Source organism: Ursus maritimus, unplaced genomic scaffold, assembly GCF_017311325.1.
Source record: "Ursus maritimus isolate PB19 unplaced genomic scaffold, ASM1731132v1 scaffold_6, whole genome shotgun sequence".
In the NCBI taxonomy this organism is placed as follows: Eukaryota; Metazoa; Chordata; class Mammalia; order Carnivora; family Ursidae; genus Ursus; species Ursus maritimus.
In genome coordinates, this window is record NW_024426774.1 from 64,804,980 (window position 1) to 64,820,709 (window position 15,730).

Consider the following 15,730-nt stretch of genomic DNA (forward strand, 5'->3'; position numbering starts at 1 on the left):
TTCTTTCTTTCTTTCTTTCTTTCTTTCTTTCTTTCTTTCATTTTTTTTTAACTTCTCCAGTAGATTTATTTTGTTGAAAGGAATGGATTTTGAGGAGAAAAAACATGGGGCAGAGGTATGGAATGGAAAAAAAATACAAATGTAAGCTGTTTTGCTAATCGTACAAGCACAACAAATTCATGCAGAGAATGCCCTATACGAAACAAACACAATAAAGGCTGGAAGATGGAGGTGCTCCCTAGGGCAAGGCTGAAGATTTCAGTCTCTGGTATTTGGAATTTGGGCTGCAGTCCTTGTGTTTGGATGGATCACTGGGTGTATGACATGGTTCACGCTTTTAACCAAATTTGAACAGAAGAATGGGCCCTTGGGCCGGGTAGAAGTAGATGAAGTGTTTGGTTTCATGTATACATCACAACCAGAGTTCCCTCCCACCATGCACTGCCAGGTGGGGTTTTACTTCTAGTCAAACTCCTTCTTCATATGGGTCGCAGTGTCTCTCTCTCTTATATTTTTCCAGCCCCTGAGTAGCACACCCTACCGAGTCCTGTTGCGTCTCTGTTGACATATCGGTGTCTTTTTTTTTTTTTTTTTTAAGATTTTGTTTATTTGACAGAGAGAGAGGAAGGAGGAGAGAGCGCATGAGCAGGGGGAGTAGCAGGCAGAGGGAGAAGCAGGTTTCCCACTGAGCAGGGAGCCTGATGCAGGGCTTGATCTCAGGACCCTGGGATCATGACCTGAGCTGAAGGCAGACACTTAACCTACTGAGCCACCTGGGTGCCTGACATATCTGTGTTTTTGATCACAGCCTTTCGGTTGCACATGGTTACCGAGGAGCAGGGGGTGGCCAGCTGCAACTGTGTCCTGGGGGAGGGGCTGGCATTGCTCAGGCCTGGGGGTTACCATGGCTACCAAAGCCATTGGTGCATCTGGGCTTAAACTCCTTTTTTTACTGAGAGATAAGCATCCCACTCAGCCTATGCCAGCCTTATTACCTTGGGTGGGAATATCTTTCTCTTTTTCATGCTTAATGAATGTTCCTTTGTCTCTGCTTAAAGAGTGGGCCACCTGGCCCACTCCATTGTGATATTGTAACTGAAATAACCTGGGTTTGCTCTTTGGTGAGTTACAGATAGAGATTACAAAGGAAACTTCATTTGCAACCAATAAGAAGATCCTGGGGAATAACTTCCAATGCCTTGAGTGGGGGTGAGTGGGTTTCTTGTGTTTAGGGTTAGGATGAATATTTAGAAAGGGGAGCTTTGTCATTACATGGAGAGGTGGGTATCAGGTTGTGCCTGCGTACTTAGGAAACCTGCCCACACCTGTATAGTATGTTAATGAGGTTTGTGCTCCTTCGGCAGAGACTTTAACATTATCATGAAGCAGAGGTAACTCTCAGGCAAGGGGTAGGGGCAATGGGTATGCTTCAAGAACGGGTATAAACCAGTCGGGGTTTTGGGCCGCTTACAGATTAGGAATGCAGGGCCCTTGCTTACTTTGGAAATAGCACTGGGAATTTTTACCACTGATTCGTTGTCTCTGATATGCTTAGCCTATTTTCTGGCCTGGTAGAGACTGTTATCTTTTGCATTCCCTTTGTTCCCTTAAAATCCTTAACTCCTGAGGCTTTTGTAACTCTGACACCTCCTAGGAAGCTCTGCAAGCAGTGTGTTTGGACAGATAGAGCTGGTAAGGCGTCGTAGGTCACGGAAAATAGCTGTGGGCCTAAAATGACTTCTCTTGAGTCTGAAAGCTGTGTCTGGTCTTTCTTTTTCTGGAGACTCCTAACTGCTTTCAATATCTATCCTCTGTGGGGAGGGGACAGGGTCTTTGAACTGTGCATGAGAGGGGTGTGCACCGGCAGAGGGGTGTGCACAGGCAGATTGCCCTGTGCTGGCCCCTGGGGAGAGAGCTTTTGGCCACGGGGAACTGATGCCCACTGTTGTACATGATCTTGTGCCGTCTCTTCCCTTTGTGAATAAAGCTCTGTTCCGTCCGGTGCTTGACTGCCTTGTGTTCTTCTCGGTGACTCTGTTACCAGGATGCAGTGGGCAGAAGATTTCAAGTCATCCCTGGGACTGGTAATCACAGGGATTACCTGCTGGACGACCTGAGACGAACTGCAAGAGTGTGAGTGATTTATCTGAGGTTAACTTGCTGGTATGGCCTGAAGGTTTGTGTCCCCACCCCCCATTCATATGTTGAAATCCTAATCTCCAGTATGATAGTGTTTGGAGGTTGGACCCTTAGAAGATAATTAGGTTTGGATAATGTGGGGGGGGGGAGGGGGCTTGGATTTGTGCTTTTAGAGGAAAAGAGGGACCAGAGGCCCCTCTACCCAACTCTCCACTCTGTGAGAATATCAGGAAGGTCAGGAAGAGCGCCCTCAGCAAGAGCTCAATCTGCTGGTACCTTGATCTTGGACTTTCTGTTCTGCTCCCTTCTGTTCTGATGTCTGGAGTGTGTGTGTGTGTCCGTGTGTGTGTACTGACAAAAATAAAATCATATGCTATTTTTTATGGATGATGCATTAGAGCCCCTGATTTATTTAATTCAATCAGGCCCAAAGGAAAACAAGTGGGACACAGAGACTTGAGGCTCTTCCTACTAACAAAGGACTGAAGGAATTTTCTATGGCATTTATAGATACCAGGTTGAATATATTTTCCCATGACAACCAATTAGTATGTGGGAGATAAATGGTTACATTCCACAGGAGATACTGTTAAAGTTTTGAAGTCTTGATATCTTAAGGGGACTTATTACAAAGAATTTAGCAAGGACATTTTTCTTTTGGTTACAAAATACTAAGTAGCATGGTTACAAGATATGCAACAGGTATAAATGGACCCCAGGGCCTACTTCCAACATGTGGCTTAGGATCCCTATCCTTGTGAATGTTCCCAGCCTTTATTTTGTCTAAAAAGTTCTAATGGTTACATGACCAGCATCTTGTCTCATGTAACAACTACCACTGATGTTAGCAACTGTTTGTAAAATGGTCCAGAGATCCAAGGGAGTTGCAGGAATTCAGAAAGTTTTTGTCCTCATTATTTGTTTACATTGTTTTGTAACCTTGACCATGTCAACTAATTCCCCATTCTTATCTAAAAACCAGAACTCGTGCTTCACAGGGTTTGGGGGAAGACTTCATGATCACAGATTACATTGAAAAATGAAGTTTTAGATAAACGATGAAGCCTGTACGTATGGTTGTTTATTCCAGAACTCGATCGTATATGGGCATTCATCGCAGTATGATTTTATAGTTTTCTGCAGGCCCCATTTTTCTTTCATTCTGAACAAAGCTTCAGGCTGGGTTTCTAAAATCCTTATCTCCTCAAATTAAAGATGTTGTAGAGTGTATGCTCGTGTGCTGAGTCACTTTGAAGGTTAGAAAGGTATGTATTCTGAGTACTGATTTAATAAGAGATATTCCTCTGGTCTATAAATGCAGCTCCTCAAATGCCCAGTTTCTCACCACAGGAGCATGAATCTCCCGTTAATTTGTTCTTTTGTCAAAATCTTCCCTACCTCTTCAGTATCGTAGGGGCCAAAACAGTTAAGCTGCTGTCGGCAATCTGACTTGTTGTCCCCAAATACTCTTGAGCTTGTCTTATTATTTCTCCCCAGTTTTGACTGCTCCAGTCAGACCAACTTACTCACTGCTCTGTACATGTCACCCCGTCTCCCCTTTTTGTAATGTTTCCTGTTCTCCTTTCCTACCTGCGGCCTTCCCATCCTGTGAAGGCAGCTCAGGGCTACCCTGACCTCACCCTCAACCCCCCAGGGTGACTTCTCCCTGAGTCCCTACTCTTTTCTTTCATCCATCCTCCTCCCATCTTTGTCTTGTCTCAAGGATGGGTTGGAAGATCCACTATGGGTGCAACCCTATTTTATATTTCTTTGCATCTCCTCCATTTGTAAGTATGGCAAACCTATATATGATTTGTTGGCGGGTGTTGTGGATAGACTGCTTGATTCCATCCTCTGGTATTGGAAATGATGTTTAATATTTACCTAGTGGTACTATTTCAGACACGTCATATAAGATTACCAAAGGATGACCAAAAGATAAAACAGATTAGCCTTTTAAATGGCTATCTCTGGTAAAATTAATGTGTAAACTTAAATTTTGAAATGGTCAATATAAAAAAGGCCAAAAGTTGCATATATTTATTAGTAGCATGAATTTCTTCTTTAGTATAAATGTGTTTAAGCAGATAAGAAATGAAAAATTGCTAACACAATGCAATTTTTAGTGCAATTAGAAAGTAGAAACTGTAGCCCTAAAAGGATCTAGTTCTATTTTGGTAGGGAATTGGAAGCTTAAATCTGAACTTCCCTTAAGCTATTTGCTTATGTATGCAAGTATTTCTTCATGAATTTACCATTTCTTAAATATGTTATTTCATTCACTCAATAGTTTTGCATTCACTGAAGACTAAAACAGACCACAACAACTCAACAAATTAATAAAATGATGACTCTACAGAAAATAAGCAGGAGACTGAGATATCATAAGTCAGGCACAGCGTGTTCCAGAAGAAGGGCCCGAAGGTAAGCACAAAGCCTGGGAGATATTAGAGCTTCAGGAATGGAAATGAGACCAGTGTGATGGTCACTGTGGGGGGCAGTAGGGGGGGAGCAAAAATGAAAAGAGGTGTTGTTAAGGAGGGGGCCAGAGGCCAGATCAAGCAAGGGTTAATAGGTCACAAGAGGAGTTTGGGTTTTATTTAACGGGTGATGGGAAACTTTTGAAAAGTCTGAGAGAGAGCCATGATATGATCCGATTAATTTTCAATAGGATCTCTCAGCCTATTGTGGGAAGAATAAATTGGAGGGTGGAGGGGTCAAGAGCAGAAGGAAAATGGCCAGTCAAGAGGGTGGTGCCTTGGTGGCTCAGGCCAGGGGGTCAGCATTGGAGATGGTGAGGGCCGTATGCTTTTGAGATAAATTTGGAGATGGAACCTACAGAAGTTCGTAATGGATGAGAAGTAGACGGCGAGGTGAGGGATGACTCAAGGATGGAGCGCGTGATTCTTCATCTACATGCATTCTTTCTCCCTAGGTTATTTTTGCTTTTACTAAAAACAAAGTCTTTCAGATCTTAAGGAAAAACAACAAAAGCAATGTAGAAAAAAATACTTTCATGGCTTTAAAAAATATTGTGAATTTCTTGCTTAGCATTCTGAGTGCTTGGTCTTACAGTGGCTTTTGGCCAAAGGCAATAAAACTGTAACATGCACATTGGGTGCCTAGCTGGCCAGATTGTGGCATCATTTAGAAAAGTATATTGAAAAATGTTTCTGTCTCTTGAACCACTTCCGATTGTAATATAAGTTCTCCCAATCCAACTAATTTTATATGCACAGAAAGTGGTACAACTCCACGGGAAATATAAATTTTTCATTGACTAGCAGCCTGTAACTGCTTTAAGTGTAATTACACATTTTTCATTTAAGATCAATTTCACAAAATCGTTTTTATGACCTAAGGCTGCCTTCTTAATAATTGGGTGCAGCTAATTTATTAGGGTTTGCATGTGTTGGTATTGGTGTCATTCTTGCCTGAATTTAATAGAAACAGGCTCTGTGTGGATGTTGAAAAGACTCTCTGGTTTCATATTTATTTCCCTTATGCTGATCCAGTGAACCTTCTTTTGTTTCTCAGCATATACAGTTCTGTAGAAAGCCCACGATAACCTGTTCTTAAAACAGCTCAGTAGACAAATGAGGATATTTTCCATTTAATGCTAGGGAAGATGCCCCCTCAGAACATAATTAAATCTGATCTTTCTCACTTGAAGCAGCATGAATAATTCATGGAGTTTAGGCATAATCAGGTTCTAGGCTTTGGGAAATTTTTAGTTTATGTGCAAAGGTTAATTTTTTTTTTCATTAAAGGAAAAGATCCTATGGAGCTCTCTCTTAAGCCACGATTCAAGCGCTGTGGAGATTCCAGTAAAGGAGTGTGTTGGCAGGGCTGTGTCACTGTATGCAGAGGGAAGTGGACTCGTGTACACACATAACTCAGGATACTTATTTTAACCTGCATCTCCTCTCTTACATAAATATGAGCGTGAGACCTGACTTCACTGAGTGGGAGGAGTCTAGAATTAAGGGATGCGTTCCTAAACTCTGGGCTCTTTGCCATGTGGATCATTAGGAGGAAGTTGGCCCTTGGGATTTTGTCCTCTGGCTATGTTCTGAGTCAGGAGTCCTAGGGAAGTAGCCAGAAGGGTTGCCCAAGGAAGCTCTGTGTGGACTCAGACCCCATCATTTCCATTCCCTTCAGTTGGAACGGTCTGGAATTTTTAATCTTTCTTCCTTTTTTTCTTCCTTCCTTCCTTTCTTTTCTTTCTTTTTTAAGATTATTTATTTGACAGAGAGATAGAGAGAGAGGACAAGAAGGGGGAGTAGGCAGAAGGAGGGGGAGTGGCAGGCAGAGGGAGTGGGAGAAGCAGGCTCTCTGCCAAGCAGGGAGCATGATGCGGGGCTTGATCTCAGGACCCCGGGATCATGACCCAAGCCGAAGGGAGATGCCCAACCAACTAAGCCACCCAGGTGCCCCTTTATTCTTCTTTCTATAAGAAATGTAGGTCTTCCCCTTTTCTTAAGCATGCCAACAGGGCATCATGCTAAGGATGAAAATGATGGTACATGGTTACTGCATTCAAAAGGTTCTTGCAGTGGTATTAGGAGATAAGAAGAATACACATGAGAAGCTGACCTGCAGCAGGAGGACAGTCTGTAATGAGTGGCACCCGTAGCAAAGCCAGTGCTCCTGGGAGGAAAAGATCACTGCACTGGTTAGAGTGCTAGGAAAGGCCTTTTGGCAAGGGCACTTGGGGTAGATTTTGAGTGATTTAGGGAATTTTGATGAATGGCAAGAAAAGGGCATCATAAGAGGTTTGTTATGGGAAAGGACTCAGCTTGTTAGGTAATAGTGGGGGTGAGCATGGGAGGTTTGTATCAGGCCTGTTAGTTTGGGGCCAGGTTCTGAAGGCCTTCAGCACTGGAGTGAGGCGTTTGGGTAGAAGGCAATGGGGAACCTTTGAAGGCTCCTGGGTAGGGAGAATGCATAATCCAACTAGCATTTTATTTTATTTTATTTTTATTTTTATTTTTTTTTTTTAGTTTGGATACCATTAGTTTATTATAAAAGAGACATGAAAATTATTTACATGATGAAAGATTTCACAACTTCACTGGAATGGGCAGTTTCACTTCATGCCATTTTAATGATTTCAGTCCACATACTTTCCGAGAATGTCACCATCTCTAAATAAGAAATAATCCTTGTCATCTAGAACTACTTTGGTGCCTCCATATTCTGGTAGAAGAACTTTATCTCCAACTTTCACACTAACTGGTTGAATCTCTCCACCCTTTCCTTTAGAGCCCGATCCAACAGCTACTACTGTTGCTTGCAACACTTTTCCTTGAGATTTTTCTGGAAGCATAATACCTCCTTTGGTTAGTTTCAGCAGCACTCCTTTCAACTAAAACTCGGTCAAAGAGGGGAAGAAACTTTCTAAACGCCTGCAGTGCCAAGACTCCGGCCGCCGCAGTTCGTACTCAGCTCTGGCTCCAACTAGCATTTTAAAAGCAGGGTTAGTAGCAGAGTTTAAATTTAGCTGGTGAAGGAAGAACTGCAGGTAAGGATCTAAGATTGCCAGCCATCGCACTTACCCATAGATGAGTTAGATGACTGCACGTAGGGAGAGTTGATGGTCTTTTCTCCTTATGAATTCTGGTCATGTACCCTGATCTCTGAACCTTTGAAACGAGGAGCCAGTGAGAACAGCAGGTGCATGATCCTGGCCGCGTTTCTCCTGAGATATGAGCGGCAGGATAGCATTTTTGGCAAAGATGTGGACGATATTATTTTAGACTTGAGCCTAATTGCCCTGCAACTCCGTGCTTACTGCCACGGTGTGATGGAACTGGCCTCATGGGCCTATCATCCAATGAGCCCTCCTCATTTTTGACCAGTCCACGCACCCACAGGATGGCTTGGAGATCCTTAGACACTGGACGTTTGGGGGTTTGTCCTGTGGCTCCCAGGGCACATAGGAAAGCTGGGAAAACAGCACGGATGTTGAAAATGGCAGGGGCTGCTGATCAGAGGACTGTGAACTTCCTGAGGGCATGAATTCATTCGCTGTGCACATCCATCGTATATATACAGTAGTGAATACTCACGCACTCATTGTATAGCGTCTGGCACATAGGAAGTGCTTTAAAACATTCGTTGAATGGATAAATGAATCTTGTTGAATACCCTGCAGATCCTCGGGACCTCTCAGCTGCCTCACTGGGTGAGATAGCTGTATGTATGTATGTATGTAAGCATCTACCTACTCACCTGTCTATCCAGACAGAGATGGAGATAGACCAAGGCCAAGAGCCATCAGACTATGTCCTCAATGGAAATTAAAGGGCATAGAGCAAGTGAATGAGGGTCCTGACAGTCATAGCAGGGAGAGAGGGCCACACCGGGCTTACTTCTTCCATCTAGTCTGGGACTTTTGGATCATTGGCTGAGAGATGAGACACATAATATCTTTGAACAGTCCGTTTACAATATCAGGTTTCCCTCCATGCTTTGTGGGTAGAGCGCTAGCTGTGTGGCCTGCTGACCCATCCAGGAGCATATATTTACCATGTTTGTGGACCAGGCAGAGAATGGTGTGACCTCCACCCAGGGCAAAGACCATGCTTGAAATAATAGAGCTGAGGCTGGTGGCTCAGGTTTGCGACTTACTGTGGCGAGCCTCGTTTGCTAAGGAGCCTGGACTGTCTCCGTAGGTAACAAGGAGGGGGCTGTTACAAAATTTCAAAGCAGGGGAACTCCACTACTCCAGTGTATGTTTTAGAAACATAACACAGTTGGAGTATAGATAGAATCGGGAAGGAAGAAAATGAAAAGCAGAGAAACCAGTAAGAATGCCATTCCTCTGCCCCAGTGAGCAAGATTTTTCTATCTATTGTCATGTTTGTGGGGATGCAGTTTGGCCCCTGATGCAGCTGAATATGCAAAAATGATAGAATTCTTCTGTATTTCCGTCATAGTTTAGTAAGTTATGTGGTTAATTATGCCTGTCACTGAATCAACAAATTAAAATTCTGGGATTTTGCCATCTGGCAGAATTATATCTCCTTATATTTTGTTCTTTGCCAAAAAGCGTGCTTTTGGCTATCTTATTTTTCTTTTTGTGGCAGTTGAGTTGGAATCACTTAAGAATATAGAAGAACATTATTTATTGAGAAGCACTAATGAGATGGGGCACCCAGTGCCTTGAAGGAATTGGTTTATCTATCAGAGCATGGAAATCACACCCAAGGAGGAAGTTAGAATTGGACTCACCTTCAGAGGGCCACAAACACACGGGTCCTCGAGTTTTGGTCAGATGCAGCGTGAGAACTGTTATTTACTTAGCCTGTTAAAAAGAGATTCCCTTTTCCTCCCCATCACAGTTCCTGGCATTGCCTGGTTACAGCGTGAGATTAGTCGGGGCTAGGTGTGTGGAGCAGCATTTGAAACGTGAGTTTGGATGGAAGAATCTGAGAATTGTGTTCTTAGTAAAAAGAAGGGGAAGTCACCATGTCTCCCTCGTGTTTGTTTTCCCTCCATGAATCTCTGGTGACACAGCATGGTGAGTAAGACATGGAAGTTTCTAGTCCTTGGCTGAGGGATCATATCAGCCTTAGATTACTGCTAAGTTGGAGATCCTATCTGTAAGAGGAAGCTTACTGTCTTCAATCGAGGCCAGGGGTCAGCATACTTTTCCTGTGAAGGCAGGTGGTAAATATTTTAGCCTTATGGTCTAACGGGCCACGTGGTCTCCGTCACAACTACTCAGCTCTGCTGTTGTGGTGAGGACAGCCGGTACATGCAATACTCAAGCCAATGAATGTGGCTCTGCCCCAGTAACACTTTATTTACAGAATAAATGGTGGTGGCAAGATTTGGCCTATGAGCTGGTCTCTGCAATGACTAATTTTAGAGAGGTGGCTTGAGGTGGGGATGACTGCGTTGTTAGACTATCACGCTACATTTCCCTCCTAGTTTTTCACCATGTTTGACCGTACGTGCCTTCCCACGAATACAACAGAAAACTGTAGCACCCTCCAAACTCTGCCACTTGTTTTATTTAAGAACTCCATGTCATGTTCAAGGTGAATAAAGGAAGTGGCAAACGTCCTTATGGATATGCTGGCAAAAGCATTTCTTGATATATAGCATTGATAAACACTAGCCACGGGGCACGGGATGGTCACGTAGAAAGGGCTATTTCACATTCAAGTGAGAAATTTGCATTTTTTATTTTTCTCATGTGCCCAAGAGAAGACTGGTTCTTTTCTGCATGGTTGTGAACACTTGAGTTTCTCTCTCTTCATGTGCCACTGACTTTCCGGCTCTGGTTTTCTCATTGCCCAGGGGTTACGGATGCTGCACTTGGAACCGTTACATGTAAGGCTGCCTTTCTGGGTTGTTTTTTTTTTCCCCCAATGTTTAGAAAACCTATCACCTTACACCCCCCTTATGTACCTGTTCCTATTTGCTCAGTCTCACCTGTCTCTTGCTCCAGCGTGTGGGGCTCTGATGTTGTCCCTCACGTACAACCTGACAGCACCCCGCTGCCCTCCAGGACTTTCTAGTTGAACATTGCAGTGGGCACCCATGCTGACTTCTTCAGAACCCATAAATAGTGAACTTTTAACACACGGGCATGGGGCCAGTGGATACATGCTCTACCTTTTCCCCCGATGTGGGATGATACTGAAATGGTACTTATACAGCTTCTCAGAGGTGCAGTCCTGCAAATCAAGCAGTCAGTCACCCTTGGTGGTGGCCAGTGGGATGATGCATATTGGCAGCTTGGTTGGTCTGTGCACCTTTCGGCTTACTTCTCACCCCTGCTCCCTTGAACCCTCCCCTGTAATTAAATGCTAGTTTACAAGTCCTCTAGCTCAGGCTCTACTTTCTGGGGAACCCAGACTAAGTCTCCGGTCTAGGAAGAAATAGCTTACGTGCCAAAGGAATTCTGGACCTTAGAGAACACGTGCAGGAGGGATCTTGTGAATGTTCCGTGGGGGAGGAATGTGCAGAATATAAGCCAGAGGGAAGCAGCCCTTTCAGCTGGGTGACAAAGTAGCCTGATGGCACTAAGGATCCCATTGTTTGTGGTACGGGAGGTGGTGATCACCCTGACATGCAACGATACTGTGATTATTCAGGCTTTCTCTCACCTTCTGTGCAGGTGGAGGGGGAAGCTCTGGGCCATGGGGAACTATGTCAATTGAGTAATATGGGGCATGACAGTGATGAGGATGGTAGATAGAGTGCTATGGCTTCTATTAACTGCATCGTAAGCCTTAAAAAAATGAAAAAACGACAACAGTAGTCTAGTGCAATCAATGTCCAACTCACGACATGCTTTGTAATGAGAAGGTCTCTATGACAGCTCTGAAGGAGACTGTCATCTGCTCTAGCTTTGGGGAAGGCATGTGGAATTGTAAGGATATAGTTGTAGGGGAGGCAGAGCTGCCAGCGAGGCTGAATGAAGAGGCTTGGCAGGTCTCTTGTGTCAGAGTCAAGGCCCTGATAGGGAACTAGTGGGCCCCTGAAGCTTGGGATGGGGACATTGGGGGATGCACCCAAGAACAGTAAATCCCCAGATTCCCCCGGAGCCTCCCTGGTTAACAGTGGTAGCCCCCAGCAGGCTGCGCGATGACCTTGGCTGAGGCACCTCCTTGAAAGCGGATGCTCCTTCTCAGGATCTGTCCCTTCTACTGCTTGTTACTTTCAAGCTGGTTCAATAAAGTCAGGTCCCGGCACAACCTAAAGGGGCGAAGAAGTAGCTCAGATGCCACAGGTGTCGCCAGTGCTAGAGGAAGCCACATAGGAGGAGACCCTGGAGGTGTGTGATGGGGGAGGCTGCCCGGGGAGAATGTATTTACATGGGGCACTCACCTGTGACTCTGAACTCAGTGTGCTGGCAGTAACTTCTGGAATCTGCACGTAAAGCCATGGGAACTGCCTTTGCTTCATTTCTCCTCGTGTCTCCTCCTTACTACATTACTGATGCCTGCAGGGCCCATTTTGCTGCCTGATGGTCTCACATCTTAGGAGTTTGCCCAGAATGCAAAGTAACTTCTGGCTGCGATTTCGTTCTGCCTTTTTTCCCCTGAGTCCACGGGAGGGAAGAGTGGTGTAGCTCTGTCCTGCATTCTTTAACACATCCTCATCTCAGCCCTGGTGAGGCTGCCTCCCTTCTCTGTGAACAGCCTTGGCCAGCAGCCCTGGAAGGCTTTGAGCATGGAATCATACCAAGCAGAATGTGGCACTGTCACAGAGGCTCAGGACTTCCGGCTGGCTCTGTGGCATCTCAGAAGGCAGCAAGAATTCTGTTCCAAATCTGATCTCAGACTTGGAACCGGGTCCTAGAAATCCCTCTGACCACACCACAGGGATGGTGGGGAAAAAATGAAGACTGTCACAGCAAAGCAGTACGCCCTCTCCTTGCCCTGGTCTGGTGCCTTAAAGGAAAGGTATGCTCCCCACAGCTAACCCGCGTCCCTGCTAATGTTGGTGTGAATAATTACTACTTTCCCTCCAGCAATGGTCCTTCCAGCGCATTTACCCAGCAGTAAAGATTCTGATTCAGCATTGTCTTCTTCTTCTTCGTTTTTTTTGTAAACCAGCCTCTAGGATTTTTCTATTACTTTTCTTGATCGTATTAGTTTCATGCTTCAGCTGTTCATGCTTCTATAACTGCATCTCCATTTTTGTCTCCAGTCCCAGGCTGATTTTAAACAATATCATCAATGTTAGAGCATTAAAAGGAAAAAAAAAAAAAGAAAAAAAAAGAAAAGCTCCAAGTAGATCGGGGCAGAAAAAGAATGAGACAACATCTGGGCCATCAACAGCCCCTACTGCTCAAACCTCCTGGTTCGCAAATGAATTTATAGTGAGTTTATTCACGTATTTTCATTTGCATGTATCCCTAGCCTCCTTCCTACTTTTGAGGCAATGACAAAAGATATTTTCCCCAGCTTATTTTTCTTCCTGATGAGCTTCCATTAGCAGCCCTAAATTTCTCAGGGCTTGACGAAAAGGTATGAACTTTGTTACTTTGAAACCTATTTGATGAGCACAAAGGAAGTTGTGCTTAACCTCTCTTAGCAACTTTTCAGTTGTTATAGTCAAAGGTTTGATCCTGAGGTTGACTCTTGAAGTCAGAAAATTTCACCAGAGGGGAAATACACATGGGTCCGCAGTGGTACAAATATGTTTCAGCCTCTGAGAACTATGACCACGTAATTGTTTTCATCTCTCTTTGATGGTAATCCCTGGGAAAAAGGGAGGATTACATAAAAGCAGACGTACCCCTAGTGCATGAACAGGCCGATGCAAAACAATGATCAAATCTTCTATCATTGTCAGTTATGGCTACATTATTTCTCCTCCCTGGACTTGCTTCTGTCAGTTGTGAAACTTCGTGGGGCTGGTGTAAGGTCAGAGTTTGTTAAACATCTCACCTAAAGCACATGGTAGATACAAAGTAAACCATTGTTTTTGTTAGGCAAGTAGGTGATTTGTGTATATGTTGATGCTTCCCCACTTAGCCTCTGTTTTGCAGGCTTGGATTGGGTTTGCTCAAATTGCATTTTATTATTATTTTTTAAAATTTTTATTTATTTTAAGAGATGAGTGGAGGCAGGGGGAAGGGTGGGAGAGAATCTCAAGCAGACTCCCAGGTGAGCACGGAGCCTGACACCGGGCTCGATTTCAGGACCCGAAACCAAGAGCCAGACGCCCAACTGACTGAGCCACCGAGTGCCCCATCAAAATGGACTTTGAAAGACCGATGAGAATCTNGTGGAGGGAAAGAGTAAGTAACAGTACCATTTATTACTAATGAACAATGTTTTTTGTATGCTGAGAAGATCCTCTTCAAACAACATCATCAACTGAGTGGGCACATCATTAAATTAGGAGATACATCAACAAAACACAAGCAACTTATTTGCCTGTCCCAGCTATTATGCAATACACAGAAGATGGTTATTGGACACTTGGTGATCAATATTTTATCTAATCCTCAAATGACCCTGGGAAGCAGGCACTGTTACTGCCTATGTGTTCTGGGGGAGGACACTGACCCTGAGAGAAGATGGATCACGCACTCACTGGAAGTGGGCGGTTGAGGAGCTGGGCCTCTGCTCCGTCTGACTCAGAGTTCTTACCCACTATGGCCTGCTGCGCTTTCATACAAGGTGAGCAGGACTACTGCCTTAGCTGCAGCCCTGGTGGGGTACCCTGCCAGCCATATTGGAGCCTGAGGCCAAAGGACAACTGTGTGCCTCCAGGTACACTAATCAAAATATCCTCCCATATTTTGAGACAAGTGGAAAAAGTTACTACAGCTCTACAATTGAAGACAATTGACTATATATAAAACCCTGTGTTGCCCAATCTGTTCTCACACCATTGTCCACCCCCATAGACTCACTGGGTCGGGGACCCAATGGCCCCCTGCCTGGGAAGTGTGGGCTGATGGGAAACTAGGTTTCCCTTGTAAAATGACACAGAGTAGCAAATAAACAACAACAGTCTATCTTTATTTAATATTTTGGTATTTTGTTCATCAGACATTTTTTTTGGTATTCATTTTATATTTTAAAAAATACCGCATTAAAATTTTCCACATCTTGATTCAGAGTTTTTCGATGCCCCTTCAAATGTTTGTGTTTGAGATAAGGGCCTCGTGTACATCACCCTAACGCTGGCCTGACTTAGTTGGCATCAAATTTCAAGGACAGAATTGTCTTTGTTCTAAAAAAATACCTGGCTGAGGTGAAGGTGACAGCTGGGACCCCAAGGACAGAAGCAACAGGAGAGGATTTTTTTTTCCCCCCTGACAGGACGAGGGGAAGGGAGAGAAGGAAGAAGGATGGGGACACAGAAGCAGAGTGAAGAGCTGAAGAGCAGCTGGGCTGGGTAGGGGGCAGGGCCAGGAACAAGCCCTGGTCTGATGGCTGCAGCTGGTTGTAAGAATGATGCCCCTCCTGGTTCCATTTGAGGAGATGAGCATCCCTGTGGTATAAACCATCTTTGCCTCACTGAAATCTTCAGTAAATTGTGCAAAACCCACACATGTTCTGAGTTGTAGAAATCCAAAAAGGGTCTGAATTCATGCTTTGTAGGTGTTGTGGGAAATAGATCGATTTCAGCAGGAGCCTGGAGGCACAGTGCCCAGGAGAGCCTGGCCACCTGGGAATTTGCAGACATCATGGGGAAGTCTTTGTATTTCCAAAGATCAATAGCGTTGGGGGAAGCTTTGAGACAGTTTTATAGAAATCTTGAAGTGTAGTGAAGGCCCAAAGACCCCAATTTTTTTCCTGAAAAAAATTCTGGAAGAAACTCAGTGGATGAGATTCTAGAAAGGGTATGGCTTGAATCTTGCAGCTACTTATCGGATTTTAGATCTGCAAATGTTTTTCTGTTTCTCTTATCTTTAGGTTCAAGAACACTGTCTCACTCAATGCCTTATATGTGTTGGAGAATCTATTCCTTTCTGCTCCTCTTCGCTTTGACCTTACCTCCTCCTCAACTCAGATGTGTCCAGCCAGGAGGTAGCAATGAGCTTTGCCTGCTGCCTTGGCATTCATGTGTGGCCCCAGGGTATGAGTGCTTCTTTGCTTTCTCCCAGAGC

The 15,730-nt window shown here is 44.4% G+C and overlaps 1 pseudogene; it reads right to left on the reverse strand.

Annotated features, from left to right (window-relative positions):
• Nucleotides 1–7,148: 7,148 nt before the first annotated feature.
• On the reverse strand, nucleotides 7,149–12,043 carry LOC103671773 (annotated as a pseudogene).
• Between the last annotated feature and the right edge of the window lie 3,687 nt (nucleotides 12,044–15,730).